Here is a 13,261-nt window from a genome sequence, read left to right as displayed (position 1 = left end):
CTGCAGGACTTGCAGAAAACTGCAAAATCTACTCGAGTTACCACTCCCCTGGTGGAAATAGGTAAAGCATCATAGCCATTCACTTACATAAGTAAGCTCTCAACTGGCTTTTCTCTTTATTTATTTTAAGAAAGCAGATTAGGTCAAAATTTGTGAAGGTCAAGAAATTGTAGACTGCCTCTTTAGCTCATCCAACACCAAAATCTGAAACGAAATGCTAAATTCTCACTACGCCTAGAACCAGGTTTCCATTTAGTTAGAATTTGTATTATCCTTTGCAAATATACACACTGTAGCTTGATTTGATACTACCCAGTCACAAACCCCAACTTCACACTAAAATACCTCATCAGTAACTCTTCAGAAAGCCAAATATATTGAGCCACTCCAATCACCTTTAATAAAAATCTTGTGGTTTAATTTGGAACAAAAGTTCAAGTTTTCCACTGTGGCAGAAGAATCTGAAATATTGCAAGACTTTAACAAAGTCCCTGTAATTCTGTGCAGAGAGAGGTTTTAGAGCAGTTCACTTGGTTTAGAAACCCACAGTATGACCTGGAATAGCAAGTACAGACACCCAGGTGCTGTCTAAGTGGAATTAACATCAGTGTTCAAGAGGACTATGATCCCAGAAGTCCTGACCAACCCAGGTGTGGGCAACAGCACATCATGCAATACTTGTGTTTCTACTAAACACTTTCTTGTGTGCTCATAATCTTTCTTCTTTGCATTGCTTGTCAAGCATTGAGAAATAGGGCTCTTCATGCATATACCTGCCTCCCTCAGTGGGGACACATAGTTCTGTGTCTAAAGGACTGGCAGTTCTTCAAGTCCTTTAGGGTCTCATTTAAGTCCTAAGGGCTTGATTTGCCATATTTGTTCAGATTCTAACATCCTAACCATGCTCAGGGCAAGCTTTAGGAATTGCTATGGTTTATGGATTTCTTGTGTGAGCTATGCCAGCCCTTGAGTCAAGCCCTGAGGTTAAACTTCTCTTTTCCAAACTAGGAATCTCTTAAATTTAGTTACAGCAGCTCTAAAAACCTTAGACTCTCTATGGAAAGGCTCTTAATCTTTCTCATGGGATATACCTTAAACTTCTCATGGGATCTGCTCTGCAGTCAGTACACCATAAAGCACATGGAGGAAAAGAGCCCTGCATGCAGCCTCTCCTCAAAGCATCATTGTGGGGATCATCATCCCAGCCAAGTCACTGCCAAAGATCTCCTTGCTTATCCTTGATTCCCTGTGGGGTGAGACTTGTCAAGAGTGACCCCAGAAAGTCAAACCTACACCCCATACATATCTCATAGCCACTAAGGGGTCTCCACAGGCACAGAACCCCAAACCCAGCCCTGCTCTGGTTGGGGAAATAAAGACATAGGAACAACCAGCTGCACACCCTGGAAAGCAAACTTTTCAGCCAGTTTTTGCCAGTGCTGCTTCTATTTGCTGACTCCCTTACTCTGAAACAGCAATTCACTAAGAGGAAAGTATGGGAGCAGCCTGAGCAGGTCTGAGCACTGCAGCAGCCTCTTCTTTCTATGGTGGTAAATGGTACAGTCCACATAAAATGCAACTTTGTTCTTCTGCTTTATCACAGGAGAGGTTTTACTGTCTTTTATTTCTTATTTAAGCCACCTCTCTTCAGCACAAGCAGACACAAAAAACCACACGATGGGGCATTTATAATTTCTCCACTTACATGCTCTAATCTGAGTACAGTAGACTGCTACTGAAAATCCTCCTGGCAAACAATGCAGGATCAAAGAGAAGACCCAAATTCTGTGTGACTTATTACTAAAAAATGAATGGTGAAGCTAAACAACATCTTAGCAAATTATGTAAGGAGTAAGTATACAATCAAAACAACCCCTTTTAAGCAAACCCCAGAACACTCCATATAACAGCTTTTAAATGGAATACAATAACTATTATGCTATTCAGTTGTCTTGATATAAGCTCATCAAAAAAGTAAGATAAACTTTATCAATCATTTCAACCCAACATGGCCATAGAAAATAAATGGCAATCATTCTAAGTCATATACCAAAAAGTCAAAAGAAAATAAAAATAAACCCCCCAAAATCCACAAAAATTTAAACCCAAGTTTGTAGGTCTACAAGCCAATTACCAAAAATTATTAAGACAAAACTCCTTACCACTGAAGAATACATGGAAGAACCAAACTCATCCTGCTCTCTGTTCACACCACACAAACACAGCACTCCTCTCTGGCAAGCGATGCTTACCAGTTTCCAAGCAGGACTACGCACCTCCTTCAACAGTGTCCTCATAAAACAGACTTTCTTTTGCAGCCGTGTGGGCTACAAGAGAAAACTGAGGAGGTCTTCCTTCAAGCAGCAATGATAGTAAGAGGCTGTCAGTGCTGCCAGGAGCCACCACCACTGATCCCACCCAGCTCAGCTGCTTAACAGAACCAAGATGCAGAGTGCACATGTGTCCTGTGCAGGCAGAAAACATTTCCTTGGTAATTAGCAGCAGGGCCACCTACCTGGGGAGGCACTAAACTGCACTCATCATGAAAAATTAAACATCACCGATTGAAATTGAAGCATTTGTTCTCAGTGTCAGGCTGTGGCACCATAACAGGAGATGACAGACTCAATATCAAATAGTGATTGCAAGAGACAATGAAGGTGAACTAGTCAGAAACCCCAGCTTAGCATGCAGAGGATTACACTGGTGACAAGTCAAGGATTTTGTCCTCAGATCAGTTTGTGAGAAGCAGTTTTGTACATTCAGCAAAGGAATCAGAAGGGAATAGCAATTACAGAGAGCTGCCGCAGCTGAGCTTTTTACACCATCACACCAGCGCAACCCATTTCCCAGCAGGACGCTCCTATTGGGAAAACCTGATATCTGCTTGACATTACTGTTCTCCCCACAGAGGTTCAAGCAGTAGGATGTTTCTGAGCAAGACTGTAATGATTCGATAGAGAAATGTTCCACCCATAGAGGGACAAGACGTTACCTCACCAGAGCCAGTAGCTTTAGCGGATTTATTGCATGTTATCCCACAGCGGTTATTTTTCCTCCCAGTTTTAATTTCGCAGCACACAGTGGTTCCTTGGTACAAGAACAATTTACATAACCAAGCAGAGACTCATTTTGAAGCACGCTTACAACAGCATCCAAATGCCATAATGTAAACAGGGCTGGGAATGACACATCAGGTTTCAGCCTTGTTATTAAATCTTAATACTTCCTGAGGGCTGTGTAGTCTTAATTGTATCTCATGTCTTTGCCACAGCACTGCACATAGTGTCATTTCAGTACAAATCAGATGAAAACCCACACAGATTTATCTGATCTGTTCCCCTATTAAAGTTTTTGAATCCCGTTTTGTGTGGAAATCTGTGAGAAGATAAGGTGCAATAGAGAAGCAAAAGATTAAAAACACATTGCTGTGGTTTTTTATTGGTTTAAAAAAATGAAACAGCAGGGAAGAAGAGAAAGTAAAATGCTTGCTGTTCTCCCAAACACACCAAACAATATTTTTTGGCAACTAATGCTGAAATTTCAGTTTGCTTCCTCACAGTCCCTCAAATTGCATTGTTTTTTTATTTTTTCTTTTTCCTTGGTTATTCTTTAATTTCTCTATGGAGATATGGTAGGGCACCACTGCATGTTATCTGTGTAGATGGTGTTTTTAAAAATCATTTTGGGAAAACACATCGTGCCATATTTATTCAATTTTACAATGGAAAGCAGGTTACTGATGCTGCTTTACTATGTCAGCCTGTAACTCCAAGTTCTGTATTTAGAAGAACCAAGCAAGAATTTTTGCAGCACTACTTAAAGACACTGTATGTGCATAATAAATAAATAGACCTTCTGGACATGCTTGGATTTTATGCAGCTCTTTGTTTATGTTTGCAGTCCACCCTATGGCCTGCATTCACTTTTATATACACAGCTTTTGTGATGGTCTTCTATGGGATGTTTTCCTTGTGCTTCTTTCTCCTTTTTAATTATTCAGTGTCTGAATTAATAAAGAGCTTAGAAAATGAAAATGTCACAGCTTAGTGCAGAATGCATCAATTACTGAAGTAGGATGCAGGACAGTTAAAGGTACATTCCCCAGTGGCAACAGAGCTGATCTTCTTCCAGCTGGAATACAAAGCAAAAATATCCCATTGACTGCAATGAAAGCCAGTGGGCTTATAAGATTCTCATGATCTTACAAATTAAGACAACCTACTTTTCATGAACAGTGACAGAACTTGTAGTCTAAGCACCATTTAAGAGCTATAAAGTGCACAATATGCTCAAAGGGATTAAATTTACTTTAAAAAAGCAATTTGCAGATCTCATGAAAAATGTTATAATGGTTTGATCCAAATACATGAGCAATCAAAACTACAAAAACTTGCTAATCTCTCCCCTTCACTCAAGTTGTCCTATAATGAAATACCCTGGGGAAGGAAACAGGCCATAGGATAAAACTTTTAGGGGTTTTTTAATTCTTTGAAGTACTTGGTCTGGGCATAAACAAAGAGGTTGATAGGTGCTTTGGTGATGGAAGGGTAATTTGGGTTTAGCTTTATCGACTGGATTTGAGGAAACTGCTGAGATCTGATTGAAGAAAATACACTTAAGCACTAGCTTCTCTCATAGTTTCTGGCTGCGTGGAAGAATGCAATAATAATGCTCACCAAAGCATTGACATGGCTCTGAAAACATCTAACACGATCCAACAAATCCTGGTACACCATTTGTAGAGGCAGAAAGAAGCAAAAGAAGGTAAAGATTGTCACCATGGCTCCCCACAGCCTCTCCAGTTTGGACGCAGCAATGTCCTTGCTTCCTTCTTTCACTCTTCAAATCTCTTTTCGCTGCAACTGCTTTCAGCCATTCATTAGAGAAGCAGGTTGGGAGAGATTTTCTAAAGAAGTGTCCCAATTTCAGCTTGGGGGCATGGACCTGCTGTAGGGGGGCAAAGCCCAGACTGTGAGGGTCCAAAACTACGTTTTCTTCCCAGGGACATCTGAAGCAACACACATAAATTATGCACATGAGAAATGCACTTTTTCTGAGGGATCAATGGCAAATTATGTATTATATTACCATGAAGAACCACAGTTCAGCAAAACAGGTATTTCTTAACAGCTGTAATCCTCTCCAGCTGAATTCCTGTCAGCTACATCCAGTGTACTTCTGCTAGTAGAAATCAAAGTTTCCTTCTTGAAACAGGCTGGGCATTTTAGGCCCAACTGAAAAAGACGTTGTCTGATCTCAACTACTTACTACGTTTAACCCCTTAAGACACATATCTTCCACTGTCCTGTCATCCCCAAAGAGGTCCTGATTTTCAGTTGCTCATAGGCAGACAGTCAAGTGCTGTAGGCTTTATACAAACACGCGGTAAGAAATGGACAGTGCCTCAAAAACTTAAAGCTGGGTGAGTTAAAAAGAAAGTGTGGGGAAAATCCAAAGTCAGGTGGAAGACACAGCAGGAAAATTCTTTGTCCCAGGTCATTGGACCGGTAAGTAAAAGAGAGAGGCACTGATGACCTCCTGATGCTCAGTTTAGTGCTCTTTTAATAGAAACTGTTCACTTTAGGCACTTCATTCTTCTGATATAAAAAACAAGCACCTTGTGTGGTTGAGGAGAGAGTAGGCTGCATGTTCACTTTAAGAAATCTGGAATTTCAAACACAATGATGTGCTGCAGTGTAATTCCCCAGGGCATCTATGAACACCTGTGCTCTCTGTGGCTGGGAAAGGGTTCACAGAGAGACTTACATTTGGTGTGTGCAAAAGCATTTTCTGAGACAACAAAACATACATCCTGTTTTAACTGAGAAAACACAGAATCAAAGTTAAAGAGGAAATTATTTTAATCTATCCTGTGGCAGACAAATACAGAAGCATTAATCCTTGAAGGCATAGAGATGTTTGATTAGGCAAAGTGTTGATTGGTAAAAAATAATTCCAACATCAAAACCTGTATTGATTGCTGTCCCTCTGCTTACCCAGTTTAACTAACGTGGCCTAAGAGACTCACATTTAGTGAGGGTGGCTCTGTGAAGGGGCAGTTCCCCTTTTCTGCTCTTTCCTCCCTATCTAACAGGACCCCACAGTGGTACCCTTCTGCCTCCACATACCATGGCTGCCCACTCATTTTGCTTATGCTTAATTCCATTTCTATCTCAATTTTCACGCAGCAGCAGCTAAGACTGAGCACTGAGATGGGTGTTAGATGCAGAATAGGGAGAGTTGCTGTGGGTGACAGGCCAGCCACTGCCCGTCACTGAGCCTTCAGTGCCAGCAGGGTTTCAGTGACTCTTGAGCCAGAAGAAAAACAAGTTTTTTGGCTGCTCCCTTCCTGAGGGTCTTGAATGAACAGTGCCATAAGCTAGTGTCATGCTCAGTCTGGCATAGCCAAGGACTTACTTAACCCTTATCCAGTATTAAGAGACACTACATCACACGATGGCAACTTGAACCTCTTTTCCTTCCTAGCACTACTGTTTACGTATTTTCAGATCATTCCCAGATCTGTGCGTTTTTGTTTGTCTTACTTGAGTTCTACAGATAGAAAATCTAGCATTTCTAGTTCCCCAGCTAAAAACTTCTCTTTGTTCTCAGCAGAGCTTGCAATGCCTCCTAGTCCAATACTAGCTTTAAATTCAATTGACTTTTGTATTCACAAACCAGACTTAATGGGAATTCCTGTGGGAACACAATGGACATTACATCCCAATTTGAAGTATGACATCTATCATTACCACTGATGCCACTTCAGGTATGTCTGAGATTACTTGGGCCCAAGAAAACTTATTTGGCGTGGTAGGCAAGAGTAGGAGGTGATGGTAGAAGGAGTTCCTGCCTATGAGTTGGAAACTATCCAGTCTTTAGGGTTCCTTCCAACACAAACCGATTTATGTTTCTACAAACTGTATCAATACAAGGTCAAAATTAGTAATGCCACCTTTAAAAGTCACTCTATATTCAGTAATTTTCCTTTATTGAACCACACGTTCATTCCTAATCAGTCCATTACCTCCTTGATTACTTATGATTATGCTATTAAGAAAGTTTAACTATTACTTTACTACAGTCAGGATTTAATACTATCTAACGACATATGCCAGAATAATTCTTTTAAATCATTGTAATATTGCCCTTCTCAAATAGAAGATAATTCCAAAATTCTCATGACTGCTAAACAAATTTGCAGTGATGTAGTAAACGTGTAGGTAATTCCCTGTTTCGTAGATCCTGTCCCTCATACTTGCTGGACATTTCTTACTGCCTCTTTCTGTCTCACGAGTCTAGCTGTTTATTCAGTGTTTCATTTACCAGCTATCCATGCACATTTATCAGCTATCCATGAACCTTGTTGGGGGCTTTTTCCAGCATCAAATGCATAGATGGACAAGGAAGTGTGGGAGAGAGAAATCAGCTACAACAAAAGGGTTGAAATGCAAAATATTTTGAAGTTTTACTGCATTCTTTTCTGGGCTACTCAGAATAAATGTGAATGACCTACATACTGTGCATACACATGAACTTATCAATTGGATTGGAAAGGTTACATCTACAGTGGCTCAGCTCCAAAGCACTTCATATAGAGCCTTTACAAAAAGAATCTCAACCCTGCCTGTTCATGTTAAAACAGAGCAATTACTCTTTATGATTTGCTGTTCCACAGTTCACGATTCTCATCTCTCTTGGTATTCACTTCAATGCTGGACATAGTGCTTGTCATTCAAGTAAGGAAGGATCTTTGCAGATATGAAATGCAAAGCAAATATCAACTTTTTTTTTTTTTTTTAACCAGCATTTTCATTTACTTTGACTGTTCGGTTAATGAGTAGTTTAACCCCAAAATTATAGCAACCCTGAAAATAGTGTATAAAGTTTTATTCTGTCTGTTAAGATTAGAGTCATATTTTTTCTACTGGCCTTCAGTGTCGCACCAAAATGAAACAGATCTGGTGTTGCCACTACAGTTACAACAAACACATAAAAAACCATGTAAAGCCTAAGCACTGAGCAGCATAAATCAGGATGCATAATTACACAGCAGCTGCTCACTGGCAGGAAGGAACCCTGTGAGCAAAATTTGGCTTGGTAATTTGGAATAGGATTCAAACAGATGCCTACACTTCTCAAATGGCTAAGACTTAGTTTAATGTTAAAGCATAATGTTAGCTGGATCTAAATCATCATAACTCTTTACAATTTATTTTGTCTAGGATGTGGAGTCATAAAAAATAATGTTCAAGAGTCAACTCCCTTCTATTTCAAACCTCGTTTTGTTGCTGCCTCCACTCTCAGAATCAAAAACAAAAGGTGTGTAGATCCCCAGAAGATGCTCTGGGAATGCAGATGCTTCTTGGATATATATGTATCCAACATATAAGGGTGTCAAAGGGTTTTGGTACTGCCCAAAAATTCCTGAATCGCTTTTCAGAATTTAAGTGCCTGCTTCCCCCTTGAATGTCAAACATGCACCTCCACCGCTTCTCCTGGTATCTAGCACTGGGTTCTGAGGTATTGTACTGCAAGAGGCAAGAAGCCTGAAAATGAACAAAAATTAGCACCTGGTTTTAAATAAGGCTTTTTAGCCCTTTACAGGATTTAGCCCTAGCATTCCTAAAGCTCACTCATCAAAAATAATTTTTGAAAATAGGACATGGCTGTTTGAAAATCTTAGACATTACTAAGGTCAGGGAGACTGCTGCTCTAAGGGAGCTGCAAACTTTAGAAGGAAACCACACGAACAAAGGGGAAAAGCGCTTTAAATGGACATCCCTGTTTTCAGTTACAGCGTAAGCACCCTTTTTGGGAGAACAAGTAAATTCCTTTGCAAGAGCTGTCCCAAACAGCCCATTCCCTGCTCCAGCACTGGCTCTCCCATGAGGAAGAGGGGACCTGCAGGATGTCCAGCCAGCTCACAAACATCTCCTGCACCAAACAATGTAGGGGGCTCTGCATTGATGGGCTGGGTGACCTTCTGCACTCCCTCCCAGCCAACACTATATCCTCGATCCTAAAAGGAGCTGGAAATAAGCTTGTTGGGTTTTATACATATATACATATATACATATATACATATATACATATATACATACATATAGATATATATATTCAACACATGTACCAACAACCTGCCACCCCCCTGAGCAGGGAGGATGGGAGAAGTGAGCTGATCTCAATATCAGGACCTGGGATCCATCAGATCCCAGGATGCAGACACATGGGTAAGCAGGGTAGCACACTCTTTCAGATAATGACAACAATATTTTTAATGTATTAAAAATCCAGCCAGAAAGGTGATAAGGGAGATTTCGGGGGGTGGGAAGGAAAGATCAAAATAATAATAGTTTCAAAGCACTGTACTTTTTTTAGACTTTCTTACAGCATGTTTCCATAGGAACTGGAACGCAAAGGAGCACACTGCAGCAGTGTTCACAAATGTTATGTGGTTTAGTGGCTTGTAAAGGATCAGTTAAGGGCACCCTGACCACTCAGAGTGCCAGGCACCTGCTGCACAGCAGGATCTTAGCTATGACGTTTTGCAAAATCTAGAAAAAGAACCCGTTTTCCCTTTTTTTTTATCCTGTCATACTGCAGGCATAGCTGCTTTCACATCCATGTGTAACCTCATTCCTAAGCACTCTCCACCCAGATCCTCTTCATGTAGGGCATGAAGACAGCAGTGTTTAACCCAGGTTATTTGGTTGCTGTGGAGGTGGCATGTCCTAAGGAGTAGCACGTGGGCCTGGTTTTCGTATCCAGCTTTAGTACCCACCTGCTGAGTGACCTTGTGCAAGCCAACTCAGGTCTGATCTACTCCATCTGTCAGCTGCCTGAAATGCATTTCACCCAGCTCTGCAGGTGAGCACCTCTGCGGCCAACAGGACAGCATCTCTCCTGCCTGAGACACCCACACCGTGGGCAGGTCTCTTGTTCCCAAAGCACCCACCGGGTGACATCCCTACACTAAGCCCTTTGCCTGCATGTCAATGTGCCACGTGGTAGTTGATTATTTTCTCCATTCAAAATTTCCCACTACAAAGTGAGGGCTGTGCTGCAGCTCAGAGCACCAGCAGCATTTAACTGCATGCAGTGGGTGTTGCATGTCTTAGAGCAAGGCATGGGCACAGGGGTGCTTTTGGTAACCTTGCTAGTAGGACAGCACAAGAGCATATTTATGATGTGGGGAGCCAGACCTGGTGTAGTGCCACCCTTAACTCCTCCTGTGTCAGCCCCCACCATAAGTTGTCCTCAAAATTAAAATAGGTTCTCAGATGGAAATAATTAGTTGTCTCCAAAAGGCAGCATAAGAAGCAAAGAAACCCAGCCTATCAAATTCAGGCAACAAGAGCCTGGGACTGAGCAGAATTAAGCTTTTTAACTGCATTTCTCAAACAAAACAAAGATGCTCCAGAGTGTGATGAACTGTGCACCTCACCCTGCGGTGATGACCCTAAATGACCAGTTTAACTTTAGATGGTGAAAGTGAGACAAAATTCCTCCCGCTTCCTGTGCTGTCATTCCTCAATGCACACAACAGTGCAGTGGCAGCAATCCCATTTGTAAAGGATTTTCTCACCAACTTGTGACAAGGGCTGTGCAAGCACTGGTTACTTGTACTTATGGATTGAGAAAAAAGTAGAACTTTGCTACTTATGGATTCGAAAACCTCCTAATATTAATATATATTGAGACCTGCCTGACTCATACAAGTAAAGGTGGATAATTTTTAACAATCAGGGTAAAACACATTCTTCCTTGGACTTGCCAGGTTTAACTTCATGTGCCAGTAAGAAACTAAGCCAAAAGGCTGGCCAAATGCCTCATCCAAACCATAGCCAGCAGAGTCACACAGAATTACAGAAGCTGGAAGGGACCCACAAGGATCATCGAGTCCAACTCTTAGCCCTTCACAGGACATCTCAGCCCAAATGCTCCATCACTTGTAGCCACCTACAAATATATTTATGCTGTTGTGGAAGTGCAAAAGAAATTTTTGTTTTTAAAGCTGCATTTTGTAAATTATTTCAGTGGTTGCCTACAGCACAGAGGTATTTTATAAACACTGTACACTGTAACAAAAACATATCAATTTAGATATTTAGATACTCCACATACTGCAACACTTCTTTTTCATCAAAACAACTTCCACTGTACATATTGCCATAGGAATTTATATTTAATTACAGATTTAACAAAGAAACATAGATGTAAGGTGTTTGAACCCAGGTCTCATTTCAAATGTTGCAATGACAGTTTCAGTCAGTGTAAAAATAGAAGAATCTGAGATCACCTGACAGCTTCACACTGAAATTCTGTGCTTAAAACCTAATTATTTAAAAGAAGAATATTCTGATTATTCAATCTCTTTTCACACCTCTCCAACATAGCAACTTTGGGAAGATGCATTGAAACTTTCATCATGTCTGCATCTTGTATTTTAAGGAACAGAAGCAATGCATTACAAATAAACATATTTGTGCTTTTTTTGCCTGTGAAGTCATACACCGAGGTAGCAGAAGGCATGCTTTAATGTCAGTTTTCAAATCTGAGTGAAATTTAATGACTTAAACTAGCACTGTAACAACGACGCTAAAGCAGGATGCAAATTTTGCACACCTGCATGTATTTGCACAACTCCAGATGCAAGCACTTAAATTCCCAGTGGGGAGTAAAGTCACAAGTCACAGTGAGACGGACTAAACACCGAGAGCAGTCTACTTCACAGCCCAAACTAAACAAAACAACACATATAGCAGCAGCGAATATATAGATAGTGTAGACATATTAGGATTTCTGATACTGCTATTTTTTACCTTGGATAACTCAGTCTATGATAAAGAAGAATGCAGTGTTCTGCACTGGACAAGCTGGCTACTGTGAACTCACCCAAGCATTCAGCTTTCTGTTCTGGGTCCCCTTGTGGGCAAGTCTGATCCAGGTCTTCTCTCTTGCATCCAAACTTTGTCTGTTTTTACCCAATACCACATCTCACTCTGAGAAACCATCACTTTCAAAAAGAGCACCGATGCCTAGAGTGAGCCCAGCAAGGGTCAGGCTGCAGGACCTTTTTAGGGGCTAAGAATAAGTAGAGATCTGCCAATCTGGTCACCCACTCCTAAAAGCATTTCTCCAGCTTAGCTTTCCCACTGTAAATTCTTGAGGCAGAGAAACAATTAAAAAAAAATACATAAAAGCAATCCAGTCGTTTATCCTCCCGGCTGGAGAGAAGGAAAGAGGCTGCCACAGCAGTGCCTGTTTTGAATGCTTGGCAGGTACACAAGCACAAGGGGGATGATGCTATAGATAAGCATAGACAGAAATAGCTAAAGGATGAGCTGGCTCAGGGTAGCAGTGGTGAAAGGCAGAAATCTCCCTTCTCCTGTGATTGCATGAAAACTAGCAGCTGACCCACAGACTCACCGAGAGTGTTGGCAGAAGAGGGTCCCCCCAGGCTCTGAGCCTCACACTGGAAATATCCTCCTCGCACAGATCCCCTTCCCCATCTTGGATACATGCTTTGAAGGCTCCATCTTCTCAGCCTGCTTCTGACTCAGAGCACAAAACCTGCTTGCTGCCTGTTGGGGGTTTTGGTGCTGTTCCCAGAATCCTGCCAGGAAGCTGCAGCTCACAGATCCCCCTGTGCCAGCAGGAAAATCCAGTAACTGTGGCTCAGAAAATACTGCCAAAGCACCAAACTGAAGTATCTGGGCAGCCACCTCATCTCTCCCTCATGAGCAGCCTCACACAGCTCTCCCTACTGCTCGTACCAGCCCACAAAGAGACAAGCACAGAGATGTCACCTGGCACTTATGCAATTCCGCTGCAAAAACACAAAACAGTTAAATACGAGAGTTTTACCCAGCTGCCACCGTTTAATAACCATTTCTTCCCCACTCCTTTTCTGTATGGCAACAAATTCTAATTTTCTGCTATAATTAGAAAGCAGTCTCACCTGAATGTGCCTACACTGGGGAAGAAGAAGGATTAAAAATCCTCCGTTTCAAAGCTGCTTGAGCAGGAAAAGATTAGTCAGTGCCCCTTTTACTCTGTGCAGTATCAATATCCAGGAACCCAGATCTTTGGCTGTCAGTATGATGGGACACCTGAGAAACTTCACACCTTGAAAAGGATTGAGGTGGGCAAGGACACTGAGCTCAGCTAGAGGTGGCAGTCTGGGAAGGGAGACAATCCTCCTCAATCTGAGAAAACAGAGAAGGAGGGAAGTAAAGAAAGGCTAGAGTCACGA

General features: G+C 41.5%; 1 protein-coding gene across 2 annotated transcripts in view; it reads right to left on the bottom strand.

Annotated features, from left to right (window-relative positions):
* The window catches only part of MTUS2 (microtubule associated scaffold protein 2), a 232,592-nt gene extending 219,877 nt beyond the window's left edge, over positions 1 to 12,715 (bottom strand). For both annotated transcript variants that reach the window (XM_066175947.1, XM_066175949.1), the window contains exon 1: positions 12,436 to 12,715. The gene's annotated coding sequence lies outside the window, so the exon portion shown is untranslated. The remainder of the gene's footprint in view (positions 1 to 12,435) is intronic.
* Positions 12,716 to 13,261: the final 546 nt, after the last annotated feature.

This window comes from Chamaea fasciata, unplaced genomic scaffold (assembly GCF_029207755.1).
Source record: "Chamaea fasciata isolate MVZ Bird 193981 ecotype frontalis unplaced genomic scaffold, bChaFas1.0.hap1 SCAF_2, whole genome shotgun sequence".
Classification (NCBI taxonomy): Eukaryota; Metazoa; Chordata; class Aves; order Passeriformes; family Sylviidae; genus Chamaea; species Chamaea fasciata.
Note: the sequence above shows the minus strand (reverse complement) of the source record. Positions and strands in the feature narration are given on the sequence as shown.